Source organism: Coregonus clupeaformis, chromosome 29 (assembly GCF_020615455.1).
Source record: "Coregonus clupeaformis isolate EN_2021a chromosome 29, ASM2061545v1, whole genome shotgun sequence".
NCBI lineage: Eukaryota > Metazoa > Chordata > Actinopteri > Salmoniformes > Salmonidae > Coregonus > Coregonus clupeaformis.
The window spans coordinates 3435739-3446896 of NC_059220.1; positions in this window are offsets into that span (position 1 = coordinate 3435739).

The window sequence follows — 11158 nt, forward strand, 5'->3', positions numbered from 1 at the left end:
CTATCTATTTATCCTGGTACTGGTAGTATTTGAGGGTGTCTACCCACTCTGCTTTGTGATGACATTTCACTTCCTTATGTTATAAAATACCTTTTACCAAGATAAATATGATTCTTCATGTTCTGAATCGTTCAGTGGGGTCTGTCTCTAACATATCATTCGATTATATACAGAAAGTTGGATTTAATAACCTAATACATCCGATGATAGGTCTATTGACAGAGCGGTGCAGCTTTCTCGCTGAAACCTAAGAGGAGTTTACATTTGCGGTAGTCATCTTCTAAGTTGTTTCCGTGGGTCGCAAATTTGCAAAATTAGCATGTCACAAGCTGAATTAAATGTAAAAGGCTTTGAAATTAAAATGCTTGGGGTACACTCAGTGCTCCGTCGACATTTCACAGAGATCCTCTTGTTTTTTTGTGAGAAGTCTTCGAAAAAGAAAAGGAACTTCGTATTTAATATGAACAGCGTATACTAAAAAATGAATACTACACGTCTTGTCTCAAAATGTATATCAATCTTACCTCTATATTGTTTTAAATCCTCCAGATTGGAGAAGAAAGACAATGAGTTCAGCAGTCAGCCTGTCAGATAGCCTTAATTGTCTCACAGCATCCAGTCTAGCTGACCCCATGCTATTCTTCAGATTCTCCATTGATTTAGTCACCCTAATATTGACCATCCTACAACCGTAAAAACTCCAATAAGTTTTGAACAGATTGTGATAGAGACTTGAGGTTTGGACCATTTGTTTTCTTAGAGAATTATCTACACAATTAATTATTTTACCCGTTGGTCAAAAGATGCGTTTTTGATTGGACATAAGTATTTATATATTCCTGCTACCAGTCACTTTTCAGCCCTGTTTACGTGTATATCCACCTATCACACTCACACTGACACTCTTACACACACTCACACTACCACACACACACTTATAATTAGATACACACACTCACACTATCACACACACACACTTATAATTAGATACACACACTCACACTAACACCCACACACTTATAATTAGATACACACACTCACACTACCACACACACACTTATAATTAGATACACACACTCACACTACCACACACACACTTATAATTAGATACACACACTCACACTAACACCCACACACTTATAATTAGATACACACACTCACACTACCACCCACAGACTTATAATTAGACACACACTCACACTACCACCCACACACTTATAATTAGATACACACACTCACACTACCACACACACACTTATAATTAGATACACACACTCACACTACCACACACACACTTATACAGTTTTTGCCTATTGCTTACACACTTTTTGCAGAATTTGGCTCATTATGTCAAAACTCAACAAACAAGCCAATCAGACTTAGCACTTGGAGATTAACAACTCACATATATGCCAAAATGAAACACTGCAATCAAAACTTAACACTCCTTTCTAAAAATGAAATTCTTGCAACAAAACCATACACACAAGCAACATTTGAATTACTCTTTCATATCACCAGCAACACACTGATGGGCTTTATATAAAACACTGCAGTCTTTGTGTTTCTATTTTTATTGTCATTTTTTTGTCATTGTCTTCTGTAAAACTCAAAAGTAGAATTTCTGCAGTAATCAAACAGTATTTACAAAAAAGTTTTTACAAAAAAAGTAACATTCTTACAGAAATTCTTAACATCAAATTTAGCAACAAAACAAAAGTAAAAAACAGAACAATTACTGGATAAATTGCTATTGGGGGAAAAAACATATACTTGTTTTGTGTGTGTGTGTGGTGGGGGCGGGGGGCTTATGGATCACGCCTTCTGTTCGGATCTGGCCACAAGACCTCGTCAACATCACAGGCGATGTCCTCGCGGGCTAGTCATTGGGGAAAATATCACCTTGTGTGCCGAATCCACCCTTGGATTGATTCCACCTCAATGTCTCCACATGCCTCTTCCATTGCTTGCAGAAGAGTCATGCGGGCATGTGGTTGCCGATCATATACTTTCCACCGCCACGCTGAAAAGAATTCCTCGATTGCATTTAGAAAGGGGCTGTAAGGGGGCAGGTATAAAACTGTGAAATTATTATGGTTGTTGAACCAATCTCGGACCAGAGCAGCCCGGTGGAAACTAACATTATCCCAGATGACAACAAACCTGGGCTGCTGTGGTCTGTCCTGCACAACTGCATGTAGTGCATCTAGAAATGCAATGATCTGTCCTGTATTGTAGGGACCTAGAGTGGCATGATGATGCAGGACTCCTTGGACACTAATTGCAGCACACAAGGTGATATTTCCCCCATGCTGCCCAGGGACATTTACAACAGCCCTTTGTCCAACTACGTTACGGCCCCGACGCCTGGTTTTGGCCAGATTGAAGCCTGCCTCATCCACGTAGATGAACTCATGCGGCAGTTCGGCTGCATCAAACTCCAGAACTGTCTGTAACAGAAAATATTGAATAGTGTTACTGAAAACGCATACAGTAACTACAATGTCTATATTTTCACACAAGTAGGGGCTGGGTTGGGTGAGTACAGACAAAAACTACAAGCTACAGGCAGGGCAGGTGGCAGCATAAACCCTCATTCCCACATCACAATATATAGTATATAAAATAAAGTGACACATACCTGCACATAATCATGGCTCAGATCCTTGACCCTGACACTGTTCCTCTCAAATGGCACCCTGTACAGCTGCTTCATTCTGAAGTTATGTTTCTGTAGGATGCGACTTAGTGTAGAAATGCTGACCCTGTTGATATTGTTGAATTCATTTCCATTTGCAATTATACGTTGTTGCAACTCACGAAGTCGGATTGCATTATTTTCTCGCACCATTTCAATGATGGCAAGCTCTTGTTGTTGAGTGAAGAGCCGTTCCCTTCCACCTTGAGGAGGTCGTCCAACCATTCTGTAGAAAATGCCACCACAAGATGTCATTGGTTAGGTTATTTTTCACATACTGTACTTTCAAACTGTACACAGTACTGCAACATCACAATGGTATTCCTTTACATATACAGTACTTCACAGCACTACCCATTTTTGTATAGTATACTTAGTACAGTAATACTGTAATATGATACAGAATCATGTGACAATACAGTAGGTACAGTCTGGAGTGAAACTTGAAGATATACCTGTTCTCCAGTCGGAATGTCCTTTATCGATGCTACTGTGTAGCGACTGAGTTAGGTGGACTCTTTGCCCAGCCTCCCTCTGGACAGCCATGATTTTACATGGTCCACCAGAGTAGCCCTGATGTCATCTGATATACGTCTCCGCACTGGTCCTCGTCCTCTTCCACGTCCTCTTCCACATCCGACTCCTCTCTCTCTTCGTCCTCCTCTTACTCTGACTCTCATTGCCTCCATGCTTGCAAAGTTCTAAAAATGGCTTACCTGAGGCCTATTTGTAGTGCTAAGGCTCAGACTGATTGGTGTTCTGTTTTCTGTGCAAGTGTTTTCAGGTGTGTATGTAAGTGCATACAATTGCCAGATGAGTTTTGCATTTTGAACAGTGTTTTCCCACTGATAACAGGTGATTTCGTTTTTGAACAAAGTGTCTAATGTAAGAAAACTTGTGTAGTGTTTCGCAATAAGTGTGTTACAGAATTGCAAACAAAGTGCAAAGTTGACATTGTGTTTAAGCTATGGTTACACTGTGTTTAAGGTATGCTACAAGGAGTTTAGGTATTGAGGCTTTGGTCTAAGCATTCGGTTTTAGTGTGTAAGCAATGGGCAAAAACTGTAATTAGATACACACACTCACACTACCACACACACACTTATAATTAGATACACACACTCACACTACCACACACACACTTATAATTAGATACACACACTCACACTACCACCCACAGACTTATAATTAGATACACACACTCACACTACCACACACACACTTATAATTAGATACACACACTCACACTACCACACACACACTTATAATTAGATACACACACTCACACTACCACACACACACTTATAATTAGATACACACACTCACACTACCGCCCACACACTTATAATTAGATACACACACTCACACTACCACCCACACACTTATAATTAGATACACACACTCACACTACCACCCACACACTTATAATTAGATACACACACTCACACTACCACACACACACTTATAATTAGATACATACACTCACACTAACACACCCACACACTTATAATTAGATACACACACTCACACTAACACCCACACACTTATAATTAGATACACACACTCACACTACCACACACACACTTATAATTAGATACACACACTCACACTAACACCCACACACTTATAATTAGATACACACACTCACACTAACACACACATCCACTTATAATTAGATACACACTCTCACTACCACCCACACACTTGTAATTAGATACACACACTCACACTAACACCCACACACTTATAATTAGATACACACACTCACACTAACACACACATACACTTATAATTAGATACACACTCTCACTACCACCCACACACTTGTAATTAGATACACACACTCACACTAACACACACATACACTTATAATTAGATACACACACTCACTAACACCCACACACCTATAATTAGATATACACACTCACACTAACACCCACATACACTTACAGTTTTTGCCCATTGCTTACACACTAAAACCGAATGCTTAGACCAAAGCCTCAATACCTAAACTCCTTGTAGCATACCTTAAACACAGTGTAACCATAGCTTAAACACAATGTCAACTTTGCACTTTGTTTGCAATTCTGTAACACACTTATTTCGAAACACTACACACGTTTTCTTACATTAGACACTTTGTTCAAAAAACGAAATCACCTCTTATCATTGGGAAAACACTCTGTTCAAAATGCAAAACTAATCTGGCAATTGTATGCACTTACATACACACCCTGAAAACACTTGCACAGAAAACAGAACACCAATCAGTCTGAGCCTTAGCACTACAAATAGGCCTCAGGTAAGCCATTTTTAGAACTTTGCAAGCATGGAGGCAATGAGAGTCAGAGTAGGAGGAGGACGAAGAGAGAGAGGAGTCGGATGTGGAAGAGGACGTGGAAGAGGACGAGGACCAGTGCGGAGACGTATATCAGATGACATCAGGGCTACTCTGGTGGACCATGTGATAAATCATGGCCTGTCCATGAGGGAGGCTGGGCAAAGTGTCCACCCTAACCTCAGTCGCTACACAGTAGCATCGATAATAAGGACATTCCGACTGGAGAACAGGTATATCTTCAAGTTTCTACTCCAGACTATACCTACTGTATATGTCACATGATTCCGTATCATATTACAGTATTACTGTACTAACTATACTATACAAAAATGGGTAGTGCTGTGAAGTACTGTATATGTAAAGGAATACCATTGTGATGTTGCAGTACTGTGTACAGTTTGAAAGTACAGTATGTGAAAAATAACCTAACCAATGACAACTTGTGGTGGCAATTTTCTACATAATGGTTGGACGACCTCCTCAAGGTGGAAGGGAAACGGCTCTTCACTCAACAACAAGAGCTTGCCATCATTGAAATGGTGCGAGAAAATAATGCAATCCGACTTCGTGAGTTGCAACAACGCATAATTGCAAATGGAAATGAATTCAACAATATCAACAGGGTCAGCATTTCTACACTAAGTCACATCCTACAGAAACATAACTTCAGAATGAAGCAGCTGTACAGGGTGCCATTTGAGAGGAACAGTGTCAGGGTCAAGGATCTGCGCCATGATTATGTGCAGGTATGGTTCACTTTACTTTACATACTATATATTGTGATGTGGGTTTATGCTGCCACCTGCCCTGCCTGTAGCTTGTAGTTTTTGTCTGTACTCACCCAACCCAGCCCCTACTTGTGTGAAAATATAGACATTGTAGTTGCTGTATGTGTTTTCAGTAACACTATTCAATATTTTCTGTTACAGACAGTTCTGGAGTTTGATGCCGCCGAACTGCCGCATGAGTTCATCTACGTGGATGAGGCAGGCTTCAATCTGGCCAAAACCAGGCGTCGGGGCCGTAACGTAGTTGGACAAAGGGCTGTTGTAAATGTCCCTGGGCAGCGGTGGAAATATCACCTTGTGTGCTGCAATTAGTGTCCAAGGAGTCCTGCATCATCATGCCACTCTAGGTCCCTACAATACAGGACAGATCATTGCATTTCTAGATGCACTACATGCAGTTGTGCAGGACAGACCACAGCAGCCCAGGTTTGTTGTCATCTGGGATAATGTTAGTTTCCACCGGGCTGCTCTGGTCCGAGATTGGTTCAACAACCATAATCATTTCACAGTTTTATACCTGCCCCCTTACAGCCCCTTTCTAAATGCAATCGAGGAATTGTTTTCAGCGTGGCGGTGGAAAGTATATGATCGGCAACCACATGCCTGCATGACTCTTCTGCAAGCAATGGAAGAGGCATGTGGAGACATTGAGGTGGGATCAATCCAAGGGTGGATTCGGCACACAAGGTGATATTTTCCCCAATGACTAGCCCGCGAGGACATCGCCTGTGATGTTGACGAGGTCTTGTGGCCAGATCCGAACAGAAGGCGTGATCCATAAGCCCCACCGCCCCCCACCACACACACGCACACGCACACACACACGCACACACACACACACACACAAAACAAGTATATGTTTTTTCCCCCAATAGCAATTTATCCAGTAATTTTTTTTTTTTACTTTTGTTTTGTTGGTAAATTTGATGTTAAGAATTTCTGTAAGAATGTTTTTTTTTGTTGTAAAAACGTTTTTGTAAATACTGTTTGATTACTTCAGAAATTCTACTTTTGAGTTTTACAGAAGACAATGACATTAAAATGACAATAAAAATAGAAACACAAAGACTGCAGTGTTTTATATAAAGCCCATCAGTGTGTTGCTGGTGATATGAAAGAGTCATTCAAATGTTGCTTGTGTGTATGGTTTTGTTGCAAGAATTTCATTTTTAGAAAGGAGTGTTAAGTTTTGATTGCAGTGTTTCATTTTGGCATATATGTGAGTTGTTAATCTCCAAGTGCTAAGTCTGATTGGCTTGTGTGTTGAGTTTTGACATAATGAGCCAAATTCTGCAAAAAGTGTGTAAGCAATAGGCAAAAACTGTATAATTAGATGCACACACTCACACTAACACACTAACACACACATACACTTATAATTAGATACACACACTCACTACCACCCACCCACCCACCCACCACTTATGCTGCTGCCATACTGTTTACATTATTATTATTACTATTATTATATATTTTTATCCTGCTACCAGTCACTTTCTCCTAATCAGCTACGCCAGTATCCCTGTACATTGTATATTTATTTGACACTGACCCTGTATATAGCTGACCCTGTATATAGCTGACCCTGTATATAGCTGACCCTGTCTGTATATAGCTGACCCTGTCTGTATATAGCTGACCCTGTATATAGCTGACCCTGTATATATCTGACCCTGTATATAGCTGACCCTGTCTGTATATAGCTGACCCTGTATATAGCTGACCCTGTATATAGCTGACCCTGTATATAGCTGACCCTGTATATAGCTGACCCTGTCTGTATATAGCTGACCCTGTATATAGCTAACCCTGTATATAGCTGACCCTGTATATAGCTGACCCTGTCTGTATATAGCTGACCCTGTATATAGCTGACCCTGTATATAGCTGACCCTGTATATAGCTGACCCTGTATATAGCGGACCCTGTATATAGCTGACCCTGTATATAGCTGACCCTGTATATAGCTGACCCTGTCTGTATATAGCTGACCCTGTATATAGCTGACCCTGTATATAGCTGACCCTGTATATAACTGACCCTGTCTGTATATAGCTGACCCTGTATATAGCTGACCCTGTATATAGCTGACCCTGTATATAGCTGACCCTGTATATAGCTGACCCTGTCTGTATATAGCTGACCCTGTATATAGCTGACCCTGTATATAGCTGACCCTGTCTGTATATAGCTGTATATAGCTGACCCTGTCTGTATATAGCTGACCCTGTATATAGCTGACCCTGTCTGTATATAGCTGACCCTGTATATAGCTGACCCTGTCTGTATATAGCTGACCCTGTATATAGCTGACCCTGTCTGTATATAGCTGACCCTGTATATAGCTGACCCTGTATATAGCTGACCCTGTATATAGCTGACCCTGTATATAGCTGACCCTGTATATTGCTGACCCTGTCTGTATATAGCTGACCCTGTATATAGCTGACCCTGTATATAGCTGACCCTGTATATAGCTGACCCTGTATATATCTGACCCTGTATATAGCTGACCCTGTCTGTATATAGCTAACCCTGTATATAGCTGACCCTGTATATAGCTGACCCTGTATATAGCTGACCCTGTCTGTATATAGCTGTATATAGCTGACCCTGTATATAGCTGACGCTGTCTGTATATAGCTGACCCTGTATATAGCTGGCCCTGTATATAGCTGACCCTGTATATAGCTGACCCTGTATATAGCTGACCCTGTCTGTATATAGCTGTATATAGCTGACCCTGTATATAGCTGACCCTGTATATAGCTGACCCTGTATATAGCTGACCCTGTATATAGCTGACCCTGTATATAGCTGACCCTGTCTGTATATAGCTGACCCTGTATATAGCTGACTCTGTCTGTATATAGCTGTATATAGCTGACCCTGTATATAGCTGACCCTGTCTGTATATAGCTGACCCTGTCTGTATATAGCTGACCCTGTATATAGCTGACCCTGTATATAGCTGACCCTGTTTATAGCTGACCCTGTCTGTATATAGCTGACCCTGTATATAGCTGACCCTGTATATATATGACCCTGTCTGTATATAGCTGTATATAGCTGACCCTGTATATAGCTAACCCTGTATATAGCTGAACCTGTATATAGCTGACCCTGTATATAGCTGACCCTGTCTGTATATAGCTGACCCTGTATATAGCTGACCCTGTATATAGCTGACCCTGTATATAGCTGACCCTGTCTGTATATAGCTGTATATAGCTGACCCTGTATATAGCTGACCCTGTATATAGCTGACCCTGTATATAGCTGACCCTGTATATAGCTGACCCTGTCTGTATATAGCTGACCCTGTCTGTATATAGCTGACCCTGTATATAGCTGACCCTGTATATAGCTGACCCTGTTTATAGCTGACCCTGTATATAGCTGACCCTGTCTGTATATAGCTGACCCTGTATATAGCTGGCCCTGTATATAGCTGACCCTGTCTGTATATAGCTGACCCTGTATATAGCTGACCCTGTATATAGCTGACCCTGTATATAGCTGACCCTGTATATAGCTGACCCTGTTTATAGCTGACCCTGTATATAGCTGACCCTGTCTGTATATAGCTGACCCTTTATATAGCTGACCCTGTCTGTATATAGCTGTATATAGCTGACACTGTATATAGCTGACCCTGTCTGTATATAGCTGTATATAGCTGACCCTGTATATAGCTGACCCTGTATATAGCTGACCCTGTATATAGCTGACCCTGTATATAGCTGACCCTGTATATAGCTGACCCTGTATATAGCTGACCCTGTATATAGCTGACCATGTATATAGCTGACCCTGTATATAGCTGACCCTGTATATAGCTGACCCTGTATATAGCTGACCCTGTATATAGCTGACCCTGTATATAGCTGACCCTGTATATAGCTGACCCTGTCTGTATATAGCTGACCCTGTATATAGCTGACCCTGTCTGTATATAGCTGACCCTGTATATAGCTGACCCTGTCTGTATATAGCTGACCCTGTATATAGCTGACCCTGTATATAGCTGACCCTGTATATAGCTGACCCTGTATATAGCTGACCCTGTATATAGCTGACCCTGTCTGTATATAGCTGACCCTGTATATAGCTGACCCTGTATATAGCTGACCCTGTATATAGCTGGCCCTGTATATAGCTGACCCTGTATATAGCTGACCCTGTATATAGCTGACCCTGTATATAGCTGACCCTGTATATAGCTGACCCTGTATATAGCTGACCCTGTATATAGCTGACCCTGTATATAGCTGGCCCTGTATATAGCTGACCCTGTCTGTATATAGCTGTATATAGCTGACCCTGTATATAATGTAGCTTCCTCTCTTATTTCTTAGGTTTTCTTTACTAAACAGCGCCTTCTGAAAGTATTCATACCCCTTGACTTATTCCACATTTTGGTGTTAAAGCCTGAATTCAGAATAGATTAAATAGATACCCCAAAACCCCATAATGACAGTTATTTTTATTTTTTATTTTTTTGAAAATTAAATACAGAAATGTTTCATTTACATAAGTATTCACACACCTGAGTCAATATTTTGTAGAAGCACCTTTGGCGGCGATTATCAATCAATCACATTTATTTATAAAGCCTTTTTTACATCAGCAGATGTCGCAAAGTGCTTCTACAGAAACCCAGCCTAAAACCCCAAACAGCAAGCAATGCAGATGTAGAAGCACGGTGGCTAGGAAAAACTCCCTTGAATCGCAGGAACCTAGGAAGAAACCTAGAGAGGAACCAGGCTCTGAGGGGTGGCCAGTCCTCTTCTGGCTATGCCGGGTGGCGATTATAAGAGTACATGGCCATTAAGGCCAGATCATTCTTCAAGACGTTCAAACATTCATAGATTACCAGCAGGGTCAAATAATAATCACAGTGGTTGTAGAGGGTGCAACCGGTCAGCACCTCAGGAGTAAATGTCAGTTGGCTTTTCATAGCCGAGCATTCGAGACAGCAGGTGCGAGACAGCAGGTGAAGAGAGAGAGCGAGAGAGAGAGAACTTAAGTTCACACAGGACACCAGATAAGATAGAAGAATTTCACCAGATTAGAAAACAGACTGACCCTAGCCCCCCGGCACATAGACTATTGCAGCATAGATACTGGAGGACTGAGACGGGGGGCAGGGGGGGGTATCAACTAGAGGGATATCCCATAACATTACTACTACCTGGACGGTGAGCCCAGAAGATCTCATCACACAAACAGAGGGACAGGATCAGTGACTCAACCCACTCAAGTCGAGTATAGCGAAATAAAGCCTGGCACGATGTGACGTGACGCACCCCTCCTAGGGACGGCATGGGA